The 23,394-nt window shown below is 37.0% G+C and overlaps 1 protein-coding gene across 1 annotated transcript in view; it reads left to right on the top strand.

Annotated features, from left to right (window-relative positions):
• Positions 1–23,394, top strand: part of LOC135696547 (poly(U)-binding-splicing factor PUF60) — a 76,607-nt gene that overhangs the window by 8,612 nt on the left and 44,601 nt on the right. Inside the window, exon 2 of the mRNA XM_065215973.2 lies at positions 11,391–11,500. The gene's annotated coding sequence lies outside the window, so the exon portion shown is untranslated. The remainder of the gene's footprint in view (positions 1–11,390; positions 11,501–23,394) is intronic.

Genomic DNA, 23,394 nt, shown 5'->3' with positions numbered 1-23,394 from the left:
TATTGCATGAACTTTTTTTGAAGCGTTTGTAATAAAAGTAGGAAGAACACTCAATCCAACCGAATTAATTTTGAGTTGAGAGAACTCAGAAAATTAAGACAATCATATTGAAAAACAAAGTTTAATCAACACAAGTCATACCTCAATTAACACAAATGTTTCTTAAATTCTAGTGGCATTGCAATACCTTCTTGAAATTTTTAGACTTTCAAGAAAGAGCCTACTAGAGTTTTTTAAGCTGTTTCATTTTAGTATAAGTTTGATATAAAGATTAGTAAAGCTTTTTAAATTTTGTTGGCATTTTAAATCCCTCTATTTGCTTGGAAAACCAAAAAGCCGATATGAAATTGCTCATCCATAGAAACTTTAAAGCCCAATAAAGGGTTGTCAACACCTTCTCCTCCAAAAAAATATGATTGTTTTTAAAAGAGGCTGAGCCTCCCTCCCCCAAAATCGCTCTGAATTTTAGAAAGGGTACTAGACTCCCGTGCCCCCGCCAGGGTACTCTTGCTTTTGTTGTTTCATAAATCGTCGTTGTATTTTGCAAAATGCTACTCCCTATCATATTTGAAAGTCTTCTAACTGTTATTTGGTATTCCGATGATTTCCCGTGTCAATCCTCTTGGTTTTGCAGGTTGTTTAAAGGGTTTCCTTTTCGTAATACACTGCACGAATCATCGTATCATTTATTTCCGAGTGAATTGTGGCTCGAAAAATGAAACCTCGTCTAGAGATACAACAGTATATTAGAGGTTAAGTCCAATATCTTTGGAGGGAAACAGTATCTTTCAAGTCCAGCATGTCTCTGACTGGATCTCCTACACCTGAAATATTGGTTCCTGGAAATGTCATTAGTTAATGGTCACTTATAAATGCAATTTGCTAATTATACTGCATTTTTGAGATATTAATCAAGAAATAACGGAGCGTTTTTTTCTCTATCTCCTCTGCATTTCGAAGTTCATGATTGTTCATAAAGATCATTAAGTTCACATTCCCTTGTTCGATGAGACGTATTTGTAATCTTACATATGTGTTCTAATTAAACACCAGAGATCAATCCATCTCACTCCTCAAAACGAACACTTAGATAACAATTGTTGAATCTCTTATATCAGCTTTTTTAAAGCTAAGTTTACAGCTTCAGCTATCCTTTGTTATTCTTTTCCTTAAAAGATTATATTCCTTGTAAAAATCTTTGTTCTAATTTTATGTACATTAAATTCTCAAGATCTCCAACAAGAGCACTAGAGTAGTGGTTTGACAAACAAGTCTTTGCAGTGCCACTAACCAGTACTTTTGAGACAAAGCCCTTTCATCATTTTTCTTCGCATAACAATGCCAACTTTTAGTCAAATAAAAACAACATCGTTTTTGACGTTATCTTGTTTAAATTTTGACCCTTCGTTGAACATTTGGCCATCAAATGCAGTGTTTTCTGGATATCAATTATAAAATTCACATCAGTGATAGATATGAATTTTACTTTCTTTCTTCTTTTCCTGTTGTGTTTTCTAACACAGAGCCTTTTTTATAGAATTATTGCATCTCACCCTGTAAGATTTTCATTCGTTTTTAATATTTCATTGAGTCATGTCTAATTTCTCTTACAGTAGTAAAAAGAATGATTCAATTAATAGTTTGTAAAAGATTAAGCAATTCAAGGTAAAGCAAGAGAATTTCTCGCGAATTTTAACACAGTACATATTTACTGAATCATTTAGAAAATACTTTTAGCAGTGTAGTCTGATGACTAATTGTTTAAAGAAGAAACTTTCAACCGCTTGCTGTTAGAAGCGAGGCCGTTGCTACGGTAGGATGGGGGCTGTGACACTACCGTTAAAAAACGAATAGTTGTTTGCCATGTAGGGGTGCTTCATCGGCAAGATTTTAGATTTTGCGGCACGTTAAGGTTGGCTCGCCCACTTTGACGGCAAATGGGACCTCAGCTCTCCTCTTGAACACGAGATCTAGCGACGGCCAAGGTTAGAGGGTCTACGTATCTTTCTGCCGTAGTTATTCTCTGTGTGTACTTTTGTCTATGCAATAGTTTTGTTATTTTTAACGTTTTTGAGCTCAAAATATATTGTGGAGGAGAAAAATTCCAATAGATCGATTTAATCCAGGAAAAACCTCTTTGAACAAAACGCTCTTAGTTTTGCTTTGCTTAAGGTTAACATGCTTTGTTATAAGCCTTCACACTTTTAAAAAACTGAAAAATTCCTAGTATTCCAGCCAGAATCCCAGTGATTTCCTTGTCATAAAGGGTGACTTAACTTTGTTCCTCCCATTCATTAAACAAATCTTTATGTATTGAGTTGCATTTGCTTGATTTCATATGCGTAGAATAGTGTCATCCATACGAATACATCTCATCAGAGGCCATTGCTAAAGCTGGTGGGGGGGGGGGGTGATGCCCATATCCATTTGCCGACGCACTGGACGAGCCGTCTCCTTTTTTATCTGACAAGACTAAGAAGCTTGCTAATGAAGGTTCAATACAGGCCCTATATTTTACATTAAAATTTGTTGCCAAGGGTTTGTCACTTATCTAGTTCCCAAGCCCAATCCTAACGACAGCCCTGTCCTTCATCAAACTAAGACTTGATGAATTCTCCATAATTATTTCTGAAAATTTTTTGTTCCAAAGGGAACCGTTATAAAAAGCATGCTGAACCTAAATCAAGTAATATTAGCGTGAAAGACATGGGCATGAGATCATTGCCATTAAGGATGTACTGCTAAAGACTTAAAGAATCCCTCTTGATTATTTTGCATTATGCCAGCTTAGCAGTGCTTAACTGCCGGCCTTTCAGCTTGTTAAACTTTTATTCTAATGATGAACCATTTTGTTCACTATGTTTGCGGATATGGAATCATCTAATTCACAGATTTCCTTTTATTTGGGCAATGCTTAATACTTTTGTTATCCATGCAAATTTTACTCAGTTAATTGCTTGTTCATGTCATGTTTCCTCCACGTGTATTTCAAGCACTTAAGCAGCATTTCCAGTGAACGCAGATCTTTAAATTCCATTACATCGTCCAGGAAGAGTGACACAAACGAAGGTCGAGCCAAATAATGAAATCAGGCATGTTTCAAAGCAACGTTTGGCACAGCTTGTTGATTAAAAATCAAAATATATATGACTAGTAAAACAAAACAGCAACAAAGTGGCGAAATGTCCCGTATAAAACATCAAAAATCACCAATGATTTTAATCAAAAGTGAGAAATTTAGAAATAATTTAGAATAGAATGCATTTTTTGATAAAATCGTAATGAATTTCTAAAAGAAACGTCGATTATGCAAAATTCCAGGCTTCGTGTCCACTTTTGCAAATATGTTTCCATTCAGGTAAAATGTTGTTCTTTGTTGTCAGTAAGAAAACCTCTTTGAAACAATTTTGGGTTTACCGCAGTTTCTTGGTGCCTGTGTTACCTGACCTATCTAAACTGATTGGAATCTTGTGCATGGTCTGGTGGTAAAACGCATGAATTTCAACCACATCTTTTGAACCACTGTGCCGTCGCACACTAGTGCGCCGTAAGAGATTGGTTGGTGTGCCATGGAAAATTCTCCAAATTCACCTAATTTGCCTTGAAAAACAGGCCCAGTTTCTACACTGAGTCAATAAAATTTTGTTTACCTTTTTAAAAAATACTTGTTTTTCGTGCTTATCTTATTCCTATTCAAGAAACTTTGACGAGAACGACTTTATATTGTGAATATAGGCCAGACTTTAGCAAATTTTCTGTTGGTGGTGTGCCTCGTTATTTTTCAATTAAATAACAAGCTATGTATCAAAAAGGTTGACAAACAATGATCTAACCAGTGATATCCTTGAAAGGAATATTAACCCGATGACAGACCTTAAAAACCGAGAATTTGATCCTTTTATTGTATCTTACCAGATGTAGCATTCCATTCTCTTAGACATTTCCTCGTGTAATTTATCGTTGTTGTGCACTTCGTACATTTTACCAATTCTTGTTTGATATATGCATTTTGCTTTTTGTAATAATGTTTTTTTTTATTTCGAAGGCATTTGATATATATTAATAAGATCACCGTTTGACAATTCAAATTGTTATTTAAGTTTTCATTGAAAAGTGACATAAACAATTAAATTTACAGTACTATATGTGGCATATTACCAAGATATGATTAAAACATGACAAATAAAGTAAAATACAAATAGGTATTTAATGAGAAGAAAGTATTTTTAACATATAGGAGATTGTAGCAATTCAAAAAATTTACACAATGTAGCGATTAACTACTTCAAAATGCAATACAGAGTATCTTAACTATGAATATAGGTAATGTGGCAGCAGAAAGTGTAATGTTATCCGAAACATGGGCCTAAATAAACAAGACAAAACAACACGTCTGCCTTTCTAAATACTCGGCTTCGAAGCTCTGAAAACAGCCGTAAATAACTTTATAACGCACGAGCTAAAAGTCCTCTTGGGGCTACTTCATTCAAATGGTTACACAATAACATTTCATCTCCCCTCTTAACTTTGTCCACCCAAGATGCCATAAGTTCAGTCTTTCAGGCACGAACTGAGCGACGTTGTGGCGGTAGGTTTTCCACCTCAGCATTGGTCTTTCATACATTCGTTGCATCGTCATTTGAACGACTCATCAAAGAAAATGGTAGGTCAACTTTATCACAAACAAATGGCTGATCTTTTGCTCTAACTCTCGAGATAACACTTGGTCAAACTATTCAAAGGGTGAACAATAACACAATAACATATCAGAAGGGTCGATGCAGAGATATTCAGATATTTGAATATTTGATTGTTATTGAGTAGATCAAGAATGACTAAGTATTCATATTAGTTTCAATATCTTTGGTCTCCGTCTCTTTATGGTAGGAAAATCTCACACGACACTCCATGATTCCCTTTAGAAGTTATTGAGCTGCTCGATTACTTTTTTGGTGCCCGTTCTCCATATGTTTCTTTGAAGTTTGTTTTTCTTTATTATTTTCCAATAGTTAGTCTTAGCATCCTTATATAATTAATACTACTGCCAAAAAATTTTACTATACAACAAAAGGCCGATTATCAATTATTTGAAAAACATTCATGACAATATTTAGCAAACAATCTATTAGCATTTATACATTTGAAATGATCTTTATAACCACATGAAGTACAAAGTTGATTTATTTAATTATGACAATATAAGCATGCTTATAGCTATAATGGGAAATGCACAAAAATATATCAGATCTATAAACATTTTAAAATGATTTCCTATTAAACTTTATACATTAATTAATCGTAGCTTTAACGATGTTTGGATTCAGTAAACAGCTGAACTTCTGTTAACTGAACCGTCCGATTAATGAATCAGCTTTTATTGGCAAAACTGAACCAATTATTAAAGAAAAAACAAATCCAATCATCTTTATCTGACTTGGTTTCCAACATCATTATTCATCCCAACAAGTCAAATTTTTACAGCCAAGATCAAGTCGGGTTTACATCTTTCTGTTCGTTTAAAAAACTTCAATTCTTAGTAGCTGGATTGAAAGCATTCAGAATGACTGTCTGTTTAAAAAAACCTTTCTACATACCTTTTAAACTAGAAACGGGGTTAGTCTTGGCAAAGTCCGATTATCATTTTTCTGAAATGATTTTGGAGCAGGGGCAGATCAAGAGCAAACTTGAAGGAGGGGCAGTTAGTAGTGGGGGCGCTGAAAATTTTTCGAAAATTGGTTACGAGTGTACGCTGTATGCAACAGTTTCAGATACCTTTTCAGAATAAACAACATAACTGTGAGGTAATCCTTGAAGCAAATTAAGGTCTGTCCAAGAATCCAAGAAACTTTTTCATCTGATTCTCATTCTTCAAAAGGGGCGCAAAATTTCCAAAAAAGGGGCGCTAGACTTGCTTCAACTCGTTGAGGGAGGGGCAACTGCCCCTAGTTACCCCCCCCCCTTAAATCCACCAATGTTTTGGAGCAATATTCCATTAGTAAAAATAGATTAGTTAATAGCAATATTAGTTAGCAGTTTTGGGAAATATTTTGGAGATAAGACTATTCGGCAGTAGGTAATTCCTTCACTGAACTTTTTTTTACCCCTTTTAGAAATGTTCTGATAAATAAATAATGTCAAGATGCATCAAGGCATGGAAAACGCATCAATTTTTGGAAATGATCAAAAGTATTAAAATTGCTAATTGGGTAAAGGTATCAAAATTGGCAGATTACCAAACACTAATCCAGCTTCATTGGTTTTCTAATAGCTTCGAGATTTTCGTTCTTTGCCACTGCAATATTCCCATACTTGAGTAAATATGTGCTAAACAAAATTAAGCTTTAAAGAAACAATTTAGGTAAAAGTTTAAGAGAAGGAAAAATAAAATTAAATACGTCAAAAAGCTTTGTTAATCTCTTTTTGTTTGTTTAAGCTTAATCTAAACAATATCATCAACATAAATTGTATCTTTAGCTCGACAAGCTATTTGTTTTTAAAAACAACCTAATTCGAAACTGTGACTTACGAAACATAGCATCTGAATACCTTGTTGGTAAAAGGGCTTTTTATAATGATGTTTTTAGCGGCATCTTAGTCGAAAAATGTTTTTCGATGTATTAACGATAATAAACAAATTGCGGATGGCCAAAAGGAACCTTACAATCATCCTATGGTGCGATTCCCTGCATCAGCGCTTTTTGCTTTTGCTTTTATAAACATGACATCACAAGCTTGTTGTTATTATAAATTTCGGGGGTTTGGTATCCATAACATTCTTTCCAGATTCTTAGCTCAATTCAATTGCACTTTTACACCTCTTGATGATTTACAATGTCTCTTTAAAATGCAAAATACCTTCAAATACCTCTTTAACAGCTAAATATTGTCAAAGAAAACAGCTCCTCTCCCATGAGTTTTCCTCCGCCCCTGCCTAAGCTAGCTGGTATAGTAAAAACAATTTCTGTTAAAAGATAATTGCACAAATCAGTCGCTTTTTCCACAATATTATACCTGATATTTTGTATCGTAATGTTCTCTGTTGTTAGCTTCCCAAGACAGTTTTAGGACACTGAAAAGGTATGCTTATCGAGTAGTGTCCTGGTCCTTCCGCTCTATGTGACCTCACCTCTGGGGCAGTGGTGTCGTGACCGGGGGGCAGGGGGGCGTGGCCCCTCTGCTTTAAAAATTTGACGGATTTTCAGAATAATAATTGATTTTTCGGAAAACTCTCAAATTTCAGCTGTGGTCAATTCTCAAACTTTTAGCAACATAAACGACTTGGACTAAAGTAAAAGTACTTGTCATAATTTCAAGGGGCGATTCATTTTTGTAAAGTAAATTCTAGATTTCCACAAATCAAAATGATTTCTCGGGATTTACCGATTTCTACCATCGAGTGATTTGCTGCTCGGATTTCGTCAGCTAAAATCTTAATTTTAAAAGGTCAAAATTGGTTAAGGAAATTGGTCAATATTGGTCATAAATTAAGTCTTAATTTGATATTGAAGACTGGGACAGTACCAATTTTGTGCCTATCACCAGATTTCTGAAAATTGTGTTCCAGATTTGAAAATTCATGCAGTTATGTTGCGTAAGGTAAAACAAGGAAGAAGTCGATCAAAACCATTGATTTCCCCCAGTGGAAATTCAATTTAAGAATAAGATTGTATTATTAAAATTTGCTTCAATGAATGCAATTTCCGGCGAATTCGAAGCATTAGATTATAAAAAATTTCTCCCTTCAGCGGCAACCATGGTCCCGCCTCATTCTATCCCTGTCCTTTTTCTCACTGTAAGTATGAAAAAACAAAGACAAAGATAAAAGTGCATTTTAAATCTCTTTCCAGCTAAGGCAAGAGTTTTGAGTTTTTCCGCCCCACCCCCCTTTAAACTTACATGAAATGCTTCTAGTTGATTAAAAATAAACCAAAGAAATTTTGTCGAAAGTATTTTTTTTCTAGCCCCCTCTAGAATTCATTCGCCAAAACGCCTCTGCTCTGGGAAACATCTTCTCGTGCATTGAGGTGATACCTCTTTCTGGCCGCATTCGATTCCTACCAACCAGAACTGGATAAATTTAGGATTCGGTTTACATTCTTATCTAGAGTTTGAATGATAATAACAAGAGAATTTTTTGAAAAATGGAGAACTGCCATAAATAAAGAAGGATACCATATTCAAACACAAATAATCAGTAGCAGAATTTCAAGGGCATCAAAGAAATTCAGAAATTCTTTGTGCATCAAATGTAATCAAAACACTCGAGCAATATAGTGCATACATACATGTACAAATATGAATGGGCTTGCCAGTGCCTGAGAGGTTTCGTGTTCTGCTTATTTAGCTTAGAATAGATGGTTGAGGCACGAGCGAATGCCGTGGGAAAGTCATTTAAACCAAAGTAAACTTAAAAAACATTTGTTACAATTGTCTTTTTACTTTATGGAAAGATGGACATTGAATTTTTTGCTTACTGGCTGCAGGTTCTTCTCTTGACGGCTTTTATCAGCAACAAAAGTGCTTTATTAGGACATTTTACGGCATTGTAAGAAAATTATCTCCATTATCAATCACACTTGAGTGGTTCATTACGGAGTTTTAAAAGGTTTCGTGAAGTGACAAAAACGGTGTCTTGAAGAAATATTTCAGAGATTCCTTTCAGATAAAGATTTTTGGATCAATAAGTATCTCAAAATGTATTGTAGTAAGTTGCAACTTAATTGTGAACAAAAAAGGAGCAAGAAAGTTTCCTTGAGAACAATTAGAAAATGAAACACAGTGTGTAATTATATAAATTTGTTCTTGAATTAAAGTTTTCTTCAAAATCCTGTCTGCTTAAGGGCATTTTATGTCTTGAAGGTACTAAGCAAGCATAAATCGAAAGAATTTGTCTAATCTTCTAAAGCAATTGCCACTCCAACGTTTCGAAATCCTAGAGAGACCAATAGTTGAATGTCAATATACAGTTTGCTGCAGTACAGCCAGTTCAACAGCTTTTTGCAGATTCAATCAATAAGAAAACCTGGCAAATGGCCTATACACATCCTTGAACCCTGCACTGGATGATTTATTTTTGCATGGAAAGTCATGCGTAGTAAACCTTACTTTAAGTGACATAATTTGCCTAAAACTGTGGGAGAAATAAATGCCATGTATTTCATAATGTAGATCTCTGGAACATGTGCTTTAAAACAATACGTAATTCCCAGTATTTAATATTTGATCAATTTAATGAATGGGATTTTGAGGGATTTCCTGTGCTGGCATGCACACACGTACTTAATCCTATTAAAATACTTTAATTATATCTTAAACTGTTTGAATAAATCTGCGAAAAATTTGCACACCGGTAAAAATCGCAAAATTACAATGTCATAGACAGCCAATTGTGTACCATGGTGATTCATTTGACTCCTTATCATAGTTGTCACTGCAGAGCAGGTGTGTATTAAAGCCTGTAGTCCTGTAATCCTTTTTTCCGAAAATGCATGAACGTTATATGTGATTTATGAAGGAAAATTATTTAGTATGAATGTCATATCTCTGTATTGCTCAAATTCCTTTGAGAAATAAAACCACGCTCTCGAGAAAACAGTTTATTGAACCACGTTTTTGAAAGGCAAAGGTCATAAAGTACCGAGCAATCCCCCTCTCTGCTGCCTTCTAAGTGTATCGTTTAGTCACTCAAGCTAGCATCCATTAAGAATGAGCTTTTAGAATTTACTCCTTTTTTAAATGGAATTTTAAAGGGGGTTCACAATATTGTTATAAATTTCATCTTACAGTAGCTCAGTCACCGCTTGTTCTTAATTTGTTCTTAATCTGTTGTTAATCTTTCAACCAATTTGGAGAATTGTGTTCTTAGAATATTGTTGCTATAAAGAAAGAAGTGCTGTGCAAACAAGTGTGCTTCTTAAACAAGTAAGCGCCTCCGTGAATAAGTGTTCTACTCTAAAGTTGCAATTTCGAACTACTTAGGTGATTGTCAAAGAAAATACCACATAGAATATCATACTTTCTAGCTAGCTATTGAATTCAATAGCCGAGATGACATATATCCTTGCTTGAGAAGAATTAAAATATCCAGCAAGATCTCTAGCTTAAACTGTTTAAATGGTCGACAAACATGGGAGGGACTTAGCCATCCTATGGAAAGTACCTTACATCATGTACAAACACTGGTAATATGGCTCCTAATTTTAGGTTAGCCTAGTTTGATGCTATTTCTAGATGCCAAATACAGTTATTTGTGGTAAGCTTTACTCTACATTAACACATAAGTTTCGCTTCTTGCGACTTTTGTCCAGGTTCTCCAAGTGAGGCAGCACTTCCTGCACCCATTTGCTCTATGCTTATTAACTCAAACAAGAAGATATATCAAATAGATGATATCACATTAAAGGTCAAATAGGATTAAAAAGGGTTTAACATTGTTGAAATGTTAAATAGAAGTGAATCTACGTACTTCTTTCATATGAAATCAGGATTAATTATTAGTACTTCATGGCAAACTTTCTTTCCTCAAATGGATGCCACGTGTGAAACTAGCACGTGACATATAGCATGCGTTTCAATGAATGAAAAATTGCTAAAATTTAATAACAAGATAAGAAAATTCAATGAATGACTACATCACAATATACAATGGATATTTTATTCAACCATATTGGAGCACAGAACAAATTTTTGAATCCTGTTTTTTTTAAATCAGCCTGATTACAAAATTTCTAATTGGGTTAAGGTTTTCTTATGATTTACATCATCACAAGTCAGCAACAAGCTGAAAAAGATTTCTTCTTCTTTTTCAAGTCTTAAAAGTCTTTCTCTGCTTCAAATCTTTGAAAGTTTACTTTCATATACTCTTGATTTTAAATTATGTTTTGTGCTTACGTCATTTGGTATTTTCACGCTACTTTTGAGAATGGATTCTTCAAACGCTTTATTCATTATTTGATCTTTCACTATAAGGGACTTTTTACCGTGCCCTTTTTTCTTTTAACTTGATATTTTCTTTGTATGATTACATCTTTTACTTTCTTTTCACTTTTCATTTTGTAGTTGTCGTCTCATAATCATAGGTGACAACAACAAATTCATTTGCTTCTATGATTTTATCCTTATAATAACGATTCCATCTATTATGACTTTCATATAGCTTCACGGCATTGAGAAATACCTAAACTAGCAAAGAAATTCATTTATATGCATGTATGTGTGCATCCAATAATAAGTGTTCCCTAAAGTTTGCCTGATTATCACATTAAGCGTTAAATTCGAAATTGCAACTTAGAAAAATCTTCATATGTCTTCAGCAAAGCTTATAGATGTATATGTAAAGATTTTTTCATGTATTTATATCTATTTGTAATAATTTCCTTATCTTTCCCAAGGCTGCCTAGATACTTAAAGTGGTTACCTCTATAATGACGAGTGGGAACGTTCAAAACGAAGACGCAACTGTCTAAGACACAATCAAATTCAGAAGCCATTTGCTCAAAAGGTATTTTCACAATTTATGTCATTCTAGCTGAATTAAAGAAAACTTTCCCCCAAATCCAGAGTCCAGAAACGTTTAACCTCTTCCTCCAGACAAGTTCTTCAAGCTTCCTAAAGAGTTTCCTTCCAAAAACAAAGAAAACAAGGCGCAGTTTGGGCGTGGCACTTTCATTTTCTGTGTTCTCTCCCACCGTCTACACTGTGATAGACAATGTAACCATCATGTTCCCTGGCTCTGCTTCAATTACATCTAAAATCTCCTTCAAAATTATTTCCTTATTAATCTTAACCAAAATCTTTACCTTTGGCTTAACCAAAAGCTGAAATGATTTTTTCACTAAGCTACTTCTATTCAGCTCTCAACGTTTTTACTATCTATTTCGTAATTTATTCTTAACAAATTCGACTAGAGTCAATGTTGAGTTTTATATAAAATGCTTTCTTTGGTAATTATAAAGTTTTATAAACGTATATATAATATTTAGACTCAAAGCTATAATTAATGCCTCAAATTAGACACTTAAGATCAATTAGTGGAATAGAGCACCTTGCTGTAAATAAATCATAAAACGGGCCTTGTATTTAGCTGGGTCCTACAATAAGGATGAATCTGATCCAATTAGTGGAGCTGTAGAAGTAGCCAATCAATTTCCTTTATGCGGCTAAACTAATTGCTCCTCAAAGCCATCTTGATGGTAATCGTTTGTTAGCAATTGACTATGTTTTAAACTTATCAAAACTTTAGGAATTCGCTTGATATTTTTTAAAAGTGTTTTAATTAAGTCATAACTTTCAAGCAATTTCAAGCAACACCATCACAAGGTTGACTAGAAAGAGCCACTACTTCATGTATCTGTCTACTTGTATCCGTGCTATCAAATATTTAGTTTTTTACTAAAACATCCTTGATTTTCATTTTATGACTTTACAGATTGACGCAGACATTAAACAATCATAGAACCTACAGCCTATATTTCTTTGGTTATGCGACTTATTTTTAACATTCTAATTTTGTTTAAAATGTCTTCATAAGGGTTTTATCTCACAGGGCATTGTCCCCCGAACCATCTTTCACCATGAGACACCTTTACTGCAGAACATGACTACAAAGGCTTATCGTTTTCATATGTCTTTTCAAACATGGTCCTAGTGGGGAAAAAAATTCAAGTAAAACTCTTCAAAGATATTCTTGGACAGAAACATTTTAAGGATCAACGACATTTTCACTTGAAAAGCCGAGCTAGTAAAATCACTCTAGGCAAATTATGAGTAAAAAATTGCCCATTACTTGTCAAAAGTCAGCAGTGGGTTTTCTTATAAAAAGGTTGGTTTATTGCTGACTTTCAGTCGACAGTGAAGGAGTAAAGCTGATAGCAGCATAATTAGCTGACAAAGAAACATTATGTATGAGTATCTTTCCATTGAAATCCGAGGCACTGAAAATTCGATGTCCTTCTTAGTGGTTTTTCATTTGTTTCTGATCTTCCTGACCTGGAAGTAAGTCAATAGTCTTATCTAGATCAGTACAATGATTTAGTGATATCAAAGACCTTCACTTCTGAATTGATTAAAAAAGCAAGCTATATATTCGATCGAGAATAACCCGATTACCTTTCTAAGTTTGAATTAAACGCAAAGATTCTTTGTTTAGGTTTTTAAATTTAAGAGATCGAAGTTTACAGATGAGGAGAATCCAAATAATCGACTTATTGTAAAAAGCTATATTTTTTCAAACTAAACTTTTTCTGAATGAGCAAACAATGTCTCTATAATTCCAAACATTGAAATCTCTCTGTAATTCAAAGAATTGGAATCTCTCTGTAATTCCAAGCAATCTAGAGGAAGGTTCAGGACACTGCTTGACTAGCCTTGGTTCTCTGTCTCCTGAAACTATCGAATTGATACATAAATATTTTTAGCAGCTAGAAGGGGCATATTCAGGAATAAAATCTTTAAAGTGTGCAATTATTTGCAAGTTCTTATGGTTTGGAATAACTGCGTGAAACACAACTGCGTTATTTTAACTAAAATCTCTAAAAGATAGAAATTTATAATTAGCTAAATGTTAATGTTTCCTTTATGCATCTCTTATTATTTGAAGTAGCCATTCTTCAAGAAACCCTTTTTTCATTGTGATATAATAGGATATTGCATAGCACACATGGTATGGTATGGTATGGTATGGTATGGTGTGGTGTGGTGTGGTGTGGTGTGGTGTGGTGTGGTTTGGTGTGGTTTGGTGTGGTGTGGTGTGGTGTGGTGTGGTATGGTATGGTGTGGTGTGGTATGGTATGGTATGGTATGGTATGGTATGGTATGGTATGGTATGGTATGGTATGGTATGGTATGGTATGGTATGGTATGGTATGGTATGGTATGGTATGGTATGGTATGGTATGGTATGGTATGGTATGGTATGGTATGGTATGGTATGGTATGGTATGGTATGGTATGGTATGGTATGGTATGGTATGGTATGGTATGGTATGGTATGGTATGGTATGGTATGGTATGGTATGGTATGGTATGGTATGGTATGGTATGGTATGGTATGGTATGGTATGGTATGGTATGGTATGGTATGGTATGGTATGGTATGGTATGGTATGGTATGGTATGGTATGGTATGGTATGGTATGGTATGGTACTTTTTCTTTAAATAAATATTCAGTTGGAGCAAATTAGCTTCATTGCTTATTTTCCTCCATTGCTTGTTTCGTTCATTGCTTATTTTTCCTTGGATAGATCGTAATCCCTTTGAATGATTATTAGTAGATGATAATTAGTTTTCAGCCACCCATAGAGTTCAAAGTAAGTCCAGAAGATCGATAGTCAGCAGGAAGGTTGAACAGATGCTCTCCAAAGCAACAGATGCTTGATAATGTGCCAGTCTAATGGACTTAAAGATTTAAATACAAACATACTACCTACTTCGACACAATCTGTTGCAAATACGACGTACGCATATGTCTGCTTTTTCTCTAAAACATTGATTCCCGAGAAATATTGAATATAAATGAAAGTCAAATAACTAATTACGATATGATTGATATAAAAAGTGTTCATTTGCAGTACAACAGTTACCAAGGCTCGTGTTCCTGAACTGACTGTTTTCGTAAATGTTCAAGAAGCTTTGATTACACTAAAAACAAGGGTCTTTCCAGTCTTCTTGAGATCTCCCGAAAAGTGAGTTATTCACGAAACAGGCTTGTAGAGATAAAACTTGTAGATTGATTGTCTTCAAATCCAAAATATATTAAGCTCTACGTGCAAACGTATTGAGCACTGTGCCCCGAAAAATCCACGGACATACCTCTTTCATTTATATCTGTATTTCCATTCATGTATATTTGTTTCTATACCTATATATTCATGAATACATTTATTTTTATATAATTTTATATAAAGTTAAATGCATATATGAAAACCAACATATTTAAGCAACCTTTTCAGACAGAATCATCTAAAGTTTTATAACGTGTGTGGGTGAAAAGCATGAACTGTCAATTCATAACATGAAAGGATGGCAATTCTAAAAAAACTGCATAAGATGATTCATAATGATGTAAAAAATGTAGGAAATAACTAGCTAAACATTAGTTGAATACAATTAGCATTAAGATTAAGACTCATTAACATAAATGCACGTTGGAACTTTTCGTGACTTTTCACAGAATGGGGTAATATGCAAATCAGAATTTCTTCTGCTAGCTACTGTAGCAAAATTGCCTTTGCTCGAAGGCTACCTATTAGGCCACGCTCAACTAACATTTCTGTCTTTTTAGAAAGCTAGCTGTCTTTTTAGAAAAATTAATTTCCTTGCAAATTTACTTTCTACAGCAATTCTAAAGAGATATCCAAAGAGTCTGGATCTTTGTAGCTATTAAGAATTCTAACATAATGAACAGAAGGGAACATTAAGCTTGATAGTGTCAATTTAGATTGATAACCTATCGGTTTATAGCTTCCTGCCTTAAGTTAAAGCTACTTTCTCATTAGGTTATGGCCATTTTATAAGATTTGAAATCCTGATAAAAGGCTTATGGTCCTGAACAGACACTTGTGGCCCATCAATCAAATAAAGGCAGAATTGACATTGCAAACTGATAAAGGAGTTTAATGGCGTCGCTTAATTCTTGCAATTTGATAACAAAATTCTTGGATAACTTCTTCGTTGTTGTTTGTTCTATGTTTTTTTTAATTTTTATGGCGGTTAAGCTTGTTGGATATGATGCTATTAGATACGATTTAATGGGATATATTGGTTACTATAAAAATATAGCTCTTTTTTACGCTTATCTAAGCTTATCAAAATTGTTCCTAACATGGGCAAGTTAAAGATAATATTTAAACCAACTATTTTGAAATGAGAGGAATTTTCAGTAAAGTTAAGTTTCGATTCCTTTTAGGCTGCTAATTTTTTATATTGGTTGCTTCTCCAAACGAGGGTTTTATTGTTTATCTATTTTTATGCTCTATTACATAAAATTGCTTTAAGTTTTTGTTTTAGTTGCTAAAACAGCAACGTTCCTAAAAAGTCTCCTTGCAGCGCACAACTTATTATTATTATTATTACAACAACAAAATTATTTCTGGTATGGCGCGAATCTATTGACAATTTCCTTTGGTTGATTACTGTTGTAAGACGCAGCCCTTTATGTAGTTAGCTGCTGCTTTGAATAGATATTGATAAGAAAATTTAATGTTTTTTTAAAGAAAAGGGTATCTGTGCAACGGTTGCAGCCGAAATGATGGCTCACCTGAAAAGACTATTAAGTGAAGATGAACTCTGATTTGGCAAAGGCTCCCTACTGTTCTGAAAGAAGCTTTCTTTCACCCAAAACTTTTTTATGACCGAAGTATATTTTCTTTCTAAGGAACTTTTGAAATGTTATTTAGCACAACTCAATTCAACAAAAATGAAATGATAACAAAAATGATAAGAACATCGATATTCTTTGAAGATAAAAAAAAGAACATCGATATTCTTTGAAATAGGCTAAATATTAACACACCCGTCTTGGTATGGTTAAAGAAACTTACATTGATGTGAGTAGCTAGACACGTCGTAGGAAGAAGCTGTTGTGTTATGTCATACTATCACGTAGAGTAACAAGTCCTAACAAGAGGTTGCGATTTATAATATCTTTCAAAGGCCTCTATCTTATGATAAAACGTGATTTGCATTTCAGTTTTTTAATGCAAGCAATAAAGTAACCAGGAAATCAACGTGTTCTGGCCTTCACCTGAAATCTTTCTGTATTTTACTTAAATTGCCAGGAACAGCAATAATCTTCTTGAGCTCTTTCCATCTAAATCAAAATTAGAAAATGTCCTTTGTAAAGGCAATTTCCCGAATAAAATTGACGTTTCCTTGCACGGAAATCAAAAGCAAAGTTTTGACAAGGTTGAATTGCTGTATCATTGTGAATGGAAGGAGCCATTTTTACTCGTCAACTGTATATAGTCGTTTAATGTTGCTTGCCTTTACAGTTTAGTTTGTTTCAAGGATGTAGTTCTAGGGGGTCTGAAGGGAGCTGCGACAATTCTACTTTTGTTATTGTTTCTCACAACATTTTGTGCAAGGTTCCCCTTGTTATTTTAATAGCACTACACCATTGGTTTATTTGAATACCTCTGTTGAGCTAGCAGAGGTACAAAAACGCTTTAAATGTATTCAAACTCTGGTAAAGTATCCAGTATTGGAATAGAGACCTATACTCGTATTACCTTCATGACGTTTTCTACGAAAATATTGGTCTTTCTTTCACAGAAATCAATGATTTGTTATTCAATTCTTTTATTCTACAAAAATATTTGATATTTTGGAAACATTTATTTTCGCCTAAATTTTGGCTTAAAATCTTCGTTTTATCGAACTCCTGGTGGTATAATTAACATGGAAACATGTGGGTACTCTAACAACTTCTGAATCGATTTGAATGGATGGAAAACGTCAAACACACCAGTCTACCTGGTTCCTTATCTTTTAAGATCTTACTTCTAAATTTTTCACGCAAAAAAACCGAGATGTTACAGAAAGTTTTTCTTAGTTTAATCGTGCACTCTCTAGCAAAAATGAGTAGTCTGGACTCGAGTGCCAATCGCTACAAACACCGTGCTATAATATTTTGCTTGCTTTGTGGTAGTTATCTGATGTTCATTTTTGGATGATAATAGTCCTTTATTATGATAAGCTATGCTTTCATTTTCGTGTAATCTTGAATTTCTAGGCTTATTTAGTAACTTCTGACTTAAGTAAAAAGACTTGCAAACACAGGTGGATAACGAATGAAATCATATGGCATGCTACATTTTCAATCACAAAAGCTTTTGAAGAATATAACTTTCGTTTGCCTTAGAAGTATATACCCCTAGAAGCCAGGGACCACGAGGTTTTAAAGTTTGCGTACTCTCTTTTGTTCTCAGACGTTCAAAGGGTGCTGCCCTAAAGCAGTGCATATGTAAGATAACCTTTCAAACAGGTGTTATAAGTGTAAAGATTCTCGCATTTTCTTCTCGTGGAGCTAAAACAGAAGCAGGTCTTGAGTATCCTGATTCTCTATAGAACATTCGACATGTCTTATATGAAATTAACGCAGAAATGTGTAATGACAGCCTTGCTAAGCCAAAACAACCATGTTAATATATCTATCATTAAAAGAAAACGCCCAAATCCTTTTTCTAATAGAGATGGTATGCATTATCTGCTATTTGAGTGTATTTAAGAAAATTCATGGATCAATTATGCTGTTGATGGTTTCACGTTATTTTGCACTTCATAGTCACTTGATCCCACGTGGCCTCATCTATTAGGTATATCGCAGACCTACCCTATCATAATAATCCCTAACTTATTAAAACAATTCTTGGGAAATGTACTTCATGTTCAATGTTCAACTTACTGGCATATTTCCAGACAGTGCGCTTGTCTTGCAAAGGCACCAGCTCCAAAGTATAATGAGCTATGAAGCTTATCAAGAATGCGGTTGACTTGAACAAACCAACGGGGTCAAACCAAGAACGCAATGACGTCAAACCGTCTTAAAGATAAGCTTTGTGTGATCAACGGCAAGACAGACAACCGCAGCCTCTGAACCGCATTGGTTGCTGGTCCACTGTAGATCGGGCTTGACAAAGGATTTTCTTCCAAATTTAACCATATATTTGTGTTGTCATTATCAGTAAACATCTATGAATACCTCTCTGTGGTTGTCACAATTCATCGAACTTTAATTGTTAAATTTGTGTTTGCAACCTTTTTTTGCTAAAAACTAGAGGTGCTAAGAGAGCCAATAATTGTCTTAAGCCTACTACTGCCAAATAATCAATTTTCAGGCCGTCGTTAATGACTGCGTTCAGGCACAGAATAGTGACAAGGCAGAGAGAGCTTCCCTTCTAATATTCTGAAGTATTTTGCAGGCGTATGCGCGTGCAAAATTTGTTCGAACCTGACCAAGATTGTCCACAGCAAGGTCAATCCATTATAGTAATAGAGAAGGATGCCCTTGTCGGGGACTGGAGCTAACCAGTTGCTACCTACTTGTCATAACAAAACTTGCTCGTTTCCTGGAAAAGAGGTTGAACAAGCAACAATTGTTCTTGTGGAAAAGATAAAAGTTGCAATGAAGAGTTTCTCCTCTTTTCCCAGTCTGTAGTTTAGGCATTTTCTGCTACTTTCTTTGCCAAACATAAAAACTAAAATTAAGCAAAAAGAGCATGAATAATATGATAGTGAAATCATGAATAAAATTTGAGAACAGCTAATCCAAACAAAAGCATACGTTACTAGGCATGACAGAAAATGGCAGTCAATGTCTGGTTAGCAAAGCTTTAATCAAACACAACCACTTCAAACTTATAACACATACTCAGCTCGAATTATCATCTTAGGCCTGGTTCAAACGTCGCACTTCTCATGTGCCGAACCTAACTCTGTTTGGAGCGGCACTTGAGCATGTTTAGCGCGACTCCCGTTTCAAACGTCGAACTGAATCATGTCGCGCCAAATGGGTTTTAGGAATGTTACATGAAGTATCTTGGTTAAGGCGCGCAATCTCAAATATTTGCTTGAAACGCATGCGCCCTCCAAGAAAGAAATGAGTTCTGGGAAGGGAAATAAATTAAATATAATTATGCATTGAGTTCTGTACATGACAAGTTCGACGCTCGAAACCGTGCCGTGCTGGAGCCGTGCAGCTCGGCAAGCTCTGCCGATCCAAACTAGTCTGCCGCCCCTAACTAAATCTGCCGTACCAAATTGATTCAAACTTCGCGCTCCTCATGTACTTAATTCTCGAGTTAGGTTCGGCACATGAGAAGCACGACGTTTGAACCAGGCCTTAGAGATTTTCTCTTCGTTGGTGTGGTTTTCATCTATTTTCCTTTAATTATTCAATAGCTATTATCGTGCTGCTTTTTCGTCAGCTTTTGATGTTTGTGATTCCAATAACTTTACATTTTGGTTGCATCGACGCTTAAACGATAACAAAAACCTTTCTGCTTAACAGTCACGTGGTTGCGTTTTTTATTTGCCTTTTGTTTTCTTATTTTGAAACTCCAGCCTATTTCAGGGCATTTGGAACTTTTGAAAATCATCTATGTTGCCAACTGCACAAAAGAGACCTTTGGTAATTTCCAAATCAATACTTCCAATTAAACTAAGAGCCCAAGGGCCTGTTTATATGAGCAAATATATCCCACTTTTCAGCCTATACGTTAGCAGAGGGAGTGAAATCATCCAATGTTTACATGCAGATTCTATCTCACCTTCCAGTTTATGCCTTCCTTGTTATCCCACTCTTAGCTTTCCCTTTTGACTGCGAACACATGCGCAAAAATGAGACTTTCACCCTACTCTCTAGCCAAGTTTTGTGTTTATATGGGAAAATCTCATCTCAAGAGGTGAGATCGGGCAAGCTGTAAGCAGAATTGAACACAAGATTGGAATTACAAAGCTTTGTACTGGAAGGCTGGATCTCACCTCTCAACCCATAGGCCGGATCTCACCTCTCAGCCCACAGCCTGGATCTCACCTCTCAGCCCACAGCCTGGATCTCACCTCTCAGCCCACAGCCTGAATCTCACGTCTCAGCCCACAGCCTGGATCTCACTTCTCAGCCCACAGCCTGGATCTCACCTCTCAGCTCACAGCCTGGACTTCACCTCTCAGCCCACAGCCTGGATCTCACCTCCCAGCCCACAGCCTGGATCTCACCTCTCAGCCCACAGCCTGGATCTCACCACTATGCCCACAGCCTGGATCTCACCTCTCAGCCCATAGGCCGGATCTCACCTCTCAGCCCACAGCCTGGATCTCACCTCTCAACCCATAGGCCGGATCCCACCTCTCAGCCCACAGCCTGGATCTCACCTCTCAGCCCACAGCCTGGATCTCACCTCTCAGCCTACAGCCTGGATCTCCCCTCTCAGCCCACAGCCTGGATCTCACCTCTCAGCCCACATCTTGGATCTCACCTCTCAGCCAACAGCCTGAATCTCCCCTCTCAGCCCACAGCCTGGATCTCCCCTCTCAGCCCACAGCCTGGATCTCACCTCTCAGCCCACAGCCTGGATCTCACCTCTCAGCCCACAGCCTGGATCTCACCACTCAGCCAACAGCCTGGATCTCACCTCTCAGCCCATAGGCCGGATCTCACCTCTCAGCCCACATCCTGAATCTCACCTCTCAGCCCACAGCCTGGATCTCACCTATCAGCCCACATCATGGATCTCCCCTCTCAGCTCATAGGCCAGATCTCATCTCTTAGCCCACAGCCTGGATCTCACCTCTCCGCTCATAGGCCGGATCTCACCTCTCAGCCCACATAATGGATCTCACCTCTCAGCCCACAGCCTGGATCTCACCTCTCAGCCCACAGCCTGGATCTCACCTCTCAGGCCATAGCCTGGATCTCACCTCTCAGCCCACAGGCTGGATCTCACCTCTCAGCCCACAGCCTGAATCTCACGTCCCAGCCCACAGCCTGGATCTCACCTCTCAGGCCATAGCCTGGATCTCACCTCTCAGCCCACAGCCTGAATCTCACGTCTCAGCCCACAGCCTGGATCTCACCTCTCAGCCCAGCCCACAGCCTGGATCTCACCTCTCAGCCCACAGCCTGGATCTCACTTCTCAGCCCACAGCCTAGATCTCACCTCTTAGCTCACAGCCTGGACCTCACCTCTCAGCCCATAGGCCGGATCTCACCTCTCAGCCCACAGCCTGGATCTCACCTCCCAGCCCACAGCCTGGATCTCACCTCTCAGCCCACAGCCTGGATCTCACCACTCAGCCCACAGCCTGGATCTCACCTCTCAGCCCATAGGCCGGATCTCACCTCTCAGCCCACAGCCTGGATCTCACCTCCCAGCCCACAGCCTGGATCTCACCTCCCAGCCCACAGCCTGGATCTCACCTCTCAGCCCACAGCCTGGATCTCACCACTCAGCCCACAGCCTGGATCTCACCTCTCAGCCCATAGGCCGGATCTCACCTCTCAGCCCACAGCCTGGATCTCACCTCTCAGCCCACAGCCTGGATCTCACCTCTCAGCCCATAGGCCAGATCTCACCTCTCAGCCCACAGCCTTGATCTCACCTCTCAGCCCACAGCCTGGATCTCACCTCTCAGTCTATAGGCCAGATCTCACCTCTCAGCCCACAGCCTTGATCTCACCTCTCAGCCCACAGCCTGGATCTCACCTCTCAGTCTATAGACCGGATCTCACCTCTCAGCCCATAGGCCGGATCTCACCTCTCAGCCCATAGGCTGGACCTCACCTCTCAGCCCATAGGCCGGATCTCACCTCTCAGCCCACAGCCTGGATCTCACCTCTCAGCCCACAGCCTTGATCTCACCTCTCAGCCCATAGGCTGAACCTCACCTCTCAGCCCACAGCCTGGATCTCACCTCTCAGCCCACATCCTGGATCTCACCTATCAGCCCACATCCTGGATCTCACCTCGCAGCCCACAACCTTGATCTCACCTCTCAACCCATAGCCTGGATCTCACCTCTCAGCCCACAGCCTGGATCTCACCTCTCAGCCCTTAAATGCAAATCATATTGTGAAACTTTGATTACTAAAAAATAAACATAAAATGTTCTGGGAAGAAGCTTTGGACATATAAATTTGGAAAAGTTATTGTCAATTAATTCTTCAATTGAAACACTTTTCAGCCTCGATGTTCATATAGACTCTATTATCATAAAAGAATGCTTGTTTCAAAATACGTTCTAATTTCCATCCAATATTACCAGAAGAGCCTTGTTATGGAGCATACCACGGTTGTGAGAGGCACGATATTAAGTTATTCTCGACCAAAAACATAAATTGTTTTGCGTGAAAAGTTTTTTATTCCGACCTTTGACTAATTTTGCAGGCATGTGTTCGCGCAGCTATTGGGCTTGCAGGGGCTATAGCCTCCCCCTCTACATTTATTTGCAAAAATGGGTTAGAGAATGTTTTGTTCATTCTAACGCAATTTTAGAAAGTTTACTCTAACGGAGCCTAAGTAGTAGCAGTTCTTCTTAACTGGGGACTCTTTTTTCTCGATTTCTTGGCGTTTAATCTTGTTTAATGATATGTTGCATATTCTAAATTGGTTAGCTTGGTGTTTGATTATGTTCAAGCTATTCATACTTATTCATAGTATTTATTACTACTTCATAGTATTCATACTTATTCAGAGATTCATAGTAACTGTTATCTTCTCTGAATCAGACTTTTTTTAAAAATCAGTAGAAATCTGCAAGTATTTTCTAAAAAGCGTTCTAAAAGGCGTGGCCCTTGATAGTTTCGGTACTATTTCGACAGCTGCCCTTACCAGCCGTAAATTTGCAGTAAGCCTATGGGTAGAAGTAAATAGAAAATCTCGTAATCAACAAACTGGAAT

The sequence above is a fragment of the Rhopilema esculentum genome, chromosome 14 (assembly GCF_057945365.1).
Source record: "Rhopilema esculentum isolate cy_ngs chromosome 14, ASM5794536v1, whole genome shotgun sequence".
NCBI classification, from domain to species: Eukaryota; Metazoa; Cnidaria; class Scyphozoa; order Rhizostomeae; family Rhizostomatidae; genus Rhopilema; species Rhopilema esculentum.
Note: the sequence above shows the minus strand (reverse complement) of the source record. Positions and strands in the feature narration are given on the sequence as shown.